The 8504-nt window shown below is 43.8% G+C and overlaps 1 non-coding gene across 1 annotated transcript; it reads left to right on the forward strand.

The window, feature by feature from the left end:
• The first annotated feature begins 3416 nt into the window (after positions 1-3416).
• LOC116533908 lies at positions 3417-3557 on the forward strand. The gene has a single exon (XR_004261514.1). It is a non-coding gene; the product is annotated as a U4 spliceosomal RNA (small nuclear RNA).
• Positions 3558-8504: the final 4947 nt, after the last annotated feature.

Raw genomic sequence — 8504 nt, forward strand, 5'->3', positions numbered from 1 at the left:
CACATTCTATGATTTATTTTTGGCAGGCAATCACGTCTTTGTTTTAGAATAAAGAGCAGAAAATAAATTTCCATTTTTAGGTTCCCATTGGGCCAGAAACAGGAGATAAACTAGTCAGTTAAAATCAACCTGATGATGCCTTCTACCCCCCAAGTGACCTCTAAATGTTAGCTGTAAAACTTTCTGGCTTGATTCAAAGCCAAGTTTAAAGGAAAAACCATAAATAAGCCATTTTGGAAAATGTAGCTATTGGCAATCTGTTACATTTCCCTTGTATTTCTAAGAGGACAAACTCCGGCACATCCCCTGACTAAAGCTCACTTGGTGAAACAAAGTGATAATTATTTCAGGAACAGGCTCAGGCCACAATCACGTAGAATCTGTTTTTGAAAGAAGACTGATCAGCATGCCAGAAAGAAAGTCATGGGTCAGGATGCAAAGTAAAAAGTTATTTGTGAAATGGTCTGGAAGAATTTGATACTGTGAATGGATCATCTCTGAGGAAATCTCAGGAACATCAACAGAAAACAGGCTCTCTCCTTTGAGTTTCAAGTGATTTGGTTGATGGCTGGATGGAATGGCTTTTGGTGATTTAAAACACTGTAATAGACAACTTACACAGTTACATTTTAAAATCAAAACTAGCCCTAAAAAAAATAATACCAGCATAGCATAAGTCTATTATCTTGTGTACTGTCTTTTTTTGTTTTGTTTTGTTTTCTTTTAGACCGAGTTTCACTCTTGTTGCCCAGGCTGGAGTACAATGGCGCCATCTCGACTCACTGCAACCTCTGCCTCCTGGGTTCAAGTGATTCTCCTGCCTCAGCCTCCCCAGTAGCTGGATTACAAGCATGTGCCACCACACCCAGCTAATTTTGTAGTTTTAGTAGAGACGGGTTTCTCCATGTTGGTCAGGCTGGTCTCAAACTCCCAGCCTCAGGTGATCTGCCCGCCTAGGCCTCCCAAAGTGCTGGGATTACAGGCATGAGCTACTGCACCCAGCCTCTCATCTACTATCTTGATCTGAGGGGAACACTAGGCTTTGGTCCTTAACACTATCTGGGCTAAAATGTTCTGGGAGACTCAAGAAAGGACTGTGATTGCTTTCAGAGAGACCGTCATCAGTTCTTATACGATTCCTGTGAATGAACCAAAAGTAGATTCTGCAGATACATTTTGTGGAAACAACATATAATCTGTGGCCCATCTGCCTCCTTTTACAAAAGTAACAAAAATAAAATAAACAAAATTTAAAGGAAGGTAAGAAAGTGGAAATCTGGAAGCAGTAAAAAGGCTAAAAGCATGAGGCTTGGAGGCAGAAGAGAGCAAGGATCAGAAGGTGCCTCAGGTTGAACTGAAGAGAGCAATGAAGTTCACAGCCGGCGATAGAACTCATTGAGAATCTTCATAAATGTCTGATGAAACCCCCAAAGAATATACTGTTTAAAATCAAATTTAGGCTGGGTGCGATGACTCATGCCTGTAATCCCAGCACTTTGGGAGGCCAAGGCATGTGGATAACCTGAAATCAAAAGTTCAAGACCAGCCTGGCCAACATGGAGAAACCGCATCTCCACTAAAACTACAAAAAATCAGCTAGGTGTGGTGACAGGCACCTGTAATCCCAGCTACTCGGGAGGCTGAGTCAGGAGAATCACTTGAACCTGGGAGGCGGAGGTTGCGGTGTGCCGAGATTACGCCACTGCACACCAGCCTAGGCAACAAGAGCAAAACTTTGTATCAAAAATAAAGTGAAATAAAATATAAAAAGGTTACACTACACTGAAAATAAATGGACTCGGATGACATGTCTCATATATATGCATATATATATATGTATATCATATTTTATTTTATATATATATTTCTTTTTTAGATGGAGTTACCTTCTTGTTGCCCAGGCTAGAGCGGAATGGCGTGATCTTGGCTCACTGCAACCTCTGCCTCCCAAGTTCAAGCGATTCTTCTGCTTCAGCCTCCCCAGTAGACATGATTACAGGTACCCACCACCATGCCTGGCTAATTTTTTGTATTTTTAGTAGAGACAGGGTTTCACTGTGTTGGTCAGTCTGGTCTCAAACTCCCGATCTCAGGTAACCCTACCTCAGCCTCCAAAGTGCTAGGATTAGAGGCGTGAGCCACTGCGCCCAGCAAAGTTTTATTGAGCACTTACTGCATGCTGGGTGCTCTGTATGTCCCTGGAGATGCAACTGTGAGCAAAACAGATATGGCCTCTCCAAGCTCGCATTGATTAAATCATGTGATTTTTTGTTCTGGCAAGGGCTGTAAAGGAAACATTGCTGTGTTATGAAAGCATAGAAGACTGATCTAGTGGGTGTGGTGGAGATGTTTGGAAAGACTTTCCCAAGGAAGCAAACTTGAGCTGAGATCTGAAGAATGAGTAACAGCTAATTAATAGAAGGGAAAGGGGCTTATGAGCCTTTGGTTTAGAAGGAACCTGAAATCAAGCCAGGCCCAGACTGTAGTCTTTAACCTCAGAGCAGTGGATAACTGCTGAGGTGTTTTAAGTAGGAGACTGACATGACCAGATTTGCCTTTTGAATAGACAACTGTGCTACTTTTGTATATTCATACAATGAAAAGGTTATGCCGCATTGAAAATAAGCGGACTTGAATGACATGTCTCAGCACGAAACTTCACACAGATGTAAGATTGAGTGGGCTGGAGTGGGAAGCAAGTGACAGAAGGATACCTACAATGTAATTTTGTCTCTATGAAGCATAAAATATTCATGAAAATATACAAACACATATATGGACACAATAAACATTGTAAAAATATAAAGACCTGTGGAAAAGGATAAATGGCAAAATCAGGATATAGTTATCTCTGGAATGAGCAGAGGATTACAAGAGGGACAGAACTCTGTTTTGTTTTTTTCTTTTTTAGAGATGAGTATCTCACTATGTTGACCGGGTTGGTCTCAAACTTCTGACCTCAAGCAGCTCTCCTGCCTTGGCCTCCCAAAGTGCTAGGATTATAGGCGTGAACCACCACGGTGCCCGGCCAACGCATATATTTTTAAAAATGAGTTGTTGACCAGGTATTGTGGCTCATGCTTGTAATCCCAGCACTTTGGGAGGCCGAGGTGGGAGGATTGCTTGAGTCCAGGAGTCTGAGACAAACCTGGGCAACATGGTAAAACCCCTTCTGTATAAAAAGCATAAACAAATTAGCTAGGTATGGTGGCACACACCTGTAGTCCTAGCTACTTGGGGGTTGAGGTGGGAGCATCACTTGAATCCAGGAGGTTGAGGCTGCAGTGAGCAGTGATGATGCCACAGCACTCCAGTCTGGGTGACAAAGTGATACCCTGTCTCAAAAAAAAAAAAAAAAAAAGACTTGGCGCAGTGACTCACACCTGTAATTTCAGCCCTTTCAAGATTCCACCACTAGCTTTGTGCAGTGGCAGTATCGTAGCCAATGAGGTTGATCCGAGGTACGATTATTGCTAATTAAAAACTTTTCCCAATACCCCGCCATGACGACTTGAAACATAGTCAGCATTGGCAATTTTTGACAGTCTCTACGGAGACTGAATTTAAAAAAAAAAAAAAAAATTTCCACCACTGACCTCAACCAAACACCTAGCATTGCTCCTCTTTCTTTGCCTGATAAGAGATCACCAAACAGAGTGGTTCCGGTAGGTCTGTGGAGAATGCACAGTAAAGGTTTTCTTTCTTTTTTGAGAAAGGGTCTTGCTCTGTCACCCAAGCTGGGGCACAGTGGTGTGATCTCAGCTTACTGTAACCTCCACCTCCCGGGTTCAAGCAATCCTCCTGAATAGCAGGAACCACAAGCCCATGCCACCATGACTGACTAATTTTTTGTAAAAACAGGGTCTAACTATGTTGCCCAGGCTGGTCTTGAACTCCTGAGCTCAAGTGAACCGCCCACCTCAGCCTCCCAAAGTGTTGGGATAACACATGTGAATCACTGCACCTGACTCACAGTAAGGGTTTTCATGCCCTCTGCTTCATCTTTATATGTGAGAGGGCTTGAAAACTCCACCCTCTGATCCTTGCCATTTTTGGAACATGGAGAAGCATGAAGCTCAGTTGCACATGAGTATATTTCTCCTTTCATAAATATTCATGACTCCTCCTACAGTTTATGGAATACGTATATTGCACCACCCTGATCAGCATAATTTCCCGTTTTCTTTGCCCATCCCTCAAAGCGCCTGTTTCTGGCTTCCAGCAGGAGGCTATGCTTCAGGCTGTCACCTGCAGGCCACCACACTTAATGAGAAATAAAGCTCTCCTTTCCAGATTTATGAGCCCCATCCTTCTTTGATTGACAGAATGTAAAAAAGTACAGCCACTTTGAAAACAGTGTTTCTGTAACAAGTTAATCATAACCCAGAAATTTCACTTCTACGTATATACCAAAAAGAATTGAAAACATAGCTGGGCATGGTGGTGCGTGCCTGTAATCCCAGCTACTCAGGAGGCTGAGGCAGGAGGATTGCCTGAACCCAGGAGGCGGAGGTTGCGGTGAGCCGAGATCGCGCCATTGCACTCCAGCCTGGGTAACAAGAGCGAAACTCCGTCCCCAAAAAAAAAAAGAAAAAAAAAAAAGAATTGAAAACAGATGTTAAAAAAATTTATACACACAAAAAAAAGAAAGGAAAAAATTATACACAAATGTTCATAGCAACGCTATTCACAATAGTCAAAAGAGGGAAAAACCCAAATGTCCATTAATGGATAAATGGATAAACAAATTGTGGTATATCTGTACACTGGGATATTAGCCATAAGAAGGGATTTAGTACTGACACATGCAGCAATGTGGATGAAACTTAATGTATTATGCTAGGCTGGGCTCGGTTGCTGACACCTGTCACCCCAGCACTTTGAGAGGCTGAGGTGGGTGGATTACCTGAGGTCAAGAGTTTGAGGCCAACATGGTGAAACCCCGTCTCTACTAAAAAGAGAAAAATTAGCCAATGAGGTTGCTCAGTGCCAGCTACTCAGGAGGCTAAGGTAGGAAAATCACTTGAACCCAGGAGGTGGAGGTTGCAGTGAGCCCAGATTGTGCCACTGCACTCCAGCCTGGGAGACAGAGCGAGACTCTGTCTCAAACAGATAGATAGGTAGATAGACAGGTAGGTAGATAGATAGATAGATAGATAGATAGATAGATAGATAGATAATAGATAGATAGATAGATAGATAGATGATAGAGTATTATGCTAAGTGAAGGAATCCATTTACAAAAGGCCACATATTGTATGATTCCATTGATATGAAATATCCACCATAGGCAAATTCATAAAGACAGAAAGCAGATTAGTAGTTGCCAGGGGCTGGAAAAAGAGGGAAATGAGAAGTGACTACTTAATGGGTATGGGGTTCCCATTTGGAATGAAGGAAAAGTTTTGTTAATGAGATGGTGATGTCTGCACACTAGGTAGACAGTTACAAATATATGTACTTAATGCCACTTAATTGTACACTTTCAAATTGTTAAAATGGTCAATTTTATGTTATGTGCATTTTACCACAATTTAAAGGGAAAAATGAGGAGGCTCAGTCTGTGCACTTAAGCATAACACTCATCTGACTTTATATACTTGCTCATGTTTCACAGAAGATAGAGATCCAGGCTGAGTGTGATGGCTCATGCTTGTAATCCCAGCATTTTGGGAGGCTGTGGTGGGAGAATCGCTTGAACCTGGGAGGCGGTGAGCCAAGATCACGCCACTGCATTCCAGCCTGACTGACAGAGTGAGACTCTGACTCAAAATAAATAAGTAAATAAAAATAAAAAGAATGGGCCGGCTGAGCATGGTGGTTCACGCCTGTAATCCCAGCACTTTGGGAGGCTGTGGCTGGTGGATTACCTGAGGTTGGAAGTTCGAGACCAGCCTGGCCAACATGGCTAAACCCCATCTCTACTAAAAATACAAAAATTAACTGGGCATGGTGATGGGCACCTGTAATCCCAGCCGCTTGGGAGGTTGAAACTCAAAAATCACTTGAACCCAGGAGGCGGAGGTTACAGTGAACTAAAGTTGCGCCACTGCACCCCAGCCTGGGCAACAGAGTGAGACTGTCTCAAAAATAAAAATAAAAAAATGTTAAAATGCGCGCTCTGAATGAAGAGACCCCCCCCCAAACAGGCTTTGTGTAACATGGCTATTTATTCACCCGGGTGTGGGTGGGCTGGGTCCAAAAATGGAGTCAGCAAAGGGCGGTGGGATAGGAGTTGGTTTTATAGGTTTGGGGTGGGTACTGGAAAGTTACGGAAGTTACAGTTTAGGGCTTTTTTTTGCAAATTGGGAGGGGGTCGCAGGATGTGGAGTCATGAGGTTGGCCAAGCTGGGAGGGGGTCGTAGGGTGTGGAATCACCAGGTTGACCAAGGTCTGTTACAAAGTCCAATGGCCATCAATTGGGGAGGGAATAAGGAACAATAGAGAATGTCTTGGGGCTGGGCATGGTGGCTCATGCCTGTAATCCTAGCACTTTGGGAGGCCAAGGTGGGTGGATCACCTGAGGTCAGGAGTTCAAAACCAGTCTGGCCTATCATGGTGAAACCCCATCTTTAAAAAAAAAAAAAGAAGCTGAGGTGGAAGGATCACATGAAGCCAGGAGGTTGAGCAGCCATGACTGTGCCACTGCACTCCAGCCTGGATGGCAGAGCAAGACCCTGTCTCAAAAAATAACAAAAATAAAAAGGAGGCTGGGTGTGGTGGCTCACGCCTGTGATCCCAACACTTTGGGAGGCTGAGGTGGGCGGATCACCTGAGGTTAAGACCAGCCTGGCCTACATGGTGAAACCCCATTTCTGCAAAAAAAAAAAAAAAAAAAAACGGAATGTCTCAAAGTTAATTAGGTGTGGCAGAGGTTGATCATTTCTTACTCTTTTCATGGCCTTCCAGGTACTTCAGATTTTCCGTGAACTCATCTGTAGTGTCCATGCAGGTCACAGAGGTAAACACGGCCTAAAAGACCTTACAAAAAATAAAAAGAATCTGAAGATCCAGGTTGATCCCCGCTACTTGGGAGGCTGAGGCAGGAGAATCACTTGAACCCGGGAGGTGGAGGTTGCAGTGAGCAGAGATCACACCGCTGTACTGTAGCCTGGCGATACAGCAAGACTCCATCTCAAAAAAAAAAAAAAAAAAAAAGGGAATTAGTCACTTAGGAAAATAATGCCTTTTCTTGTTCTAAATAAAACAGAAACAGAGGCTTGCTGTGTTGCCAACAATTGTCTCGAATTCCTGCCCTTAAGTAATCCTCCTGCCTTGACCTCCCACAGTGCTGAGAACAGGTGTGAGCCATCACACCCAGCCTGCCTTTCTGAAATAGAAAGACAGCATTCAACGCCAGGTGCCGTGGCTCATGCCTGTGATCCCAGCACTTTGAAAGGCCAAGGTGGGAGGATCACTTGAGGTCAGGAGTTTGAGACCAGCCTGGCCAACATGGTGAAAACCCACCTCTACTAAAAATACAAAAATTACCTGGGTATAATGGTGCACACCTGTAGTCCCAGCTACTTGGGAGACTGAGGCAGGAGAATCTCTTGAACCTGGGGGGTGGGGGTTCAAGAAAAAACTCCAAAGAAAGGTTTGATAAACATTTCTTTATCAAAATTCTTATTTGGATTTCAGGGACTCCACCCCACCTAAGATAGTTGGCCTTTGATAGCTGCTTCCACTGCCTGCTGAATCTTGCCTACAAAGATAACAAAGCAATGACACAGGAATGAAGCCCAGTCTTGCTGGCAGGTTGGATGAGAAAGCCTTCCATCTGAGAACTTGCTCTGGAGCTGTGCTGAAGGATAACAGGTTATAACCTGGCTCTAAACTCTGGGAACGTGCAGCAGGTTCCAAAGGTGACCTCCTGTTATAACTAGGAAACAGACCCATAAATGTGCAGACAGATCGAAAAAGTAGGGGAGGCCAGCACGGTGGCTAATGCCCATAATCGCAGCACTTGGCGAGGCTGAGGCAGGTGGATCTCTTGAACTCAAGAGTTTAAGAGTAGCCTTGGCAGCATGGTGAGACCCTCATTTCCATTTCTACTAAAAATACAAAAATATGTGTGTGTGTGTATATATATGTAAATATATATTTTATATATACACACACACACACACACACACACACACACACACAGACCTGGCTATATATATATATATAGCTGGGTATGGTGGTGTACACCTATAGTACCAGCTACTCGGGAGGCTGAGGTAGGAGGTTCACTTGAGCCCGGGAGGCAGAAGTTTCAGTGAGCCCACATGGTGCCACTGCACTCCAGCCTGGGAGACACAGCAAGACACGATCTAAAAAAAAAAAAAAAAATTAGGGAGAGAGATGGGGATGTTTTTTCCCTGCATTATGTATCTCACTTAAAACATTGAGATGTGACCTGGCACAGTGGCTCACCCCTCTGATCCCAGCACTTTGGGAGGCAGAGGAGAGAGAATTGCTCGATTGAGCCCAGTAGTTCAAGAGCAGCCTAAGAAACATAG

Source organism: Sapajus apella, unplaced genomic scaffold (genome assembly GCF_009761245.1).
Source record: "Sapajus apella isolate SASKATOON/1434 unplaced genomic scaffold, GSC_monkey_1.0 scaffold84, whole genome shotgun sequence".
Lineage (NCBI taxonomy): Eukaryota > Metazoa > Chordata > Mammalia > Primates > Cebidae > Sapajus > Sapajus apella.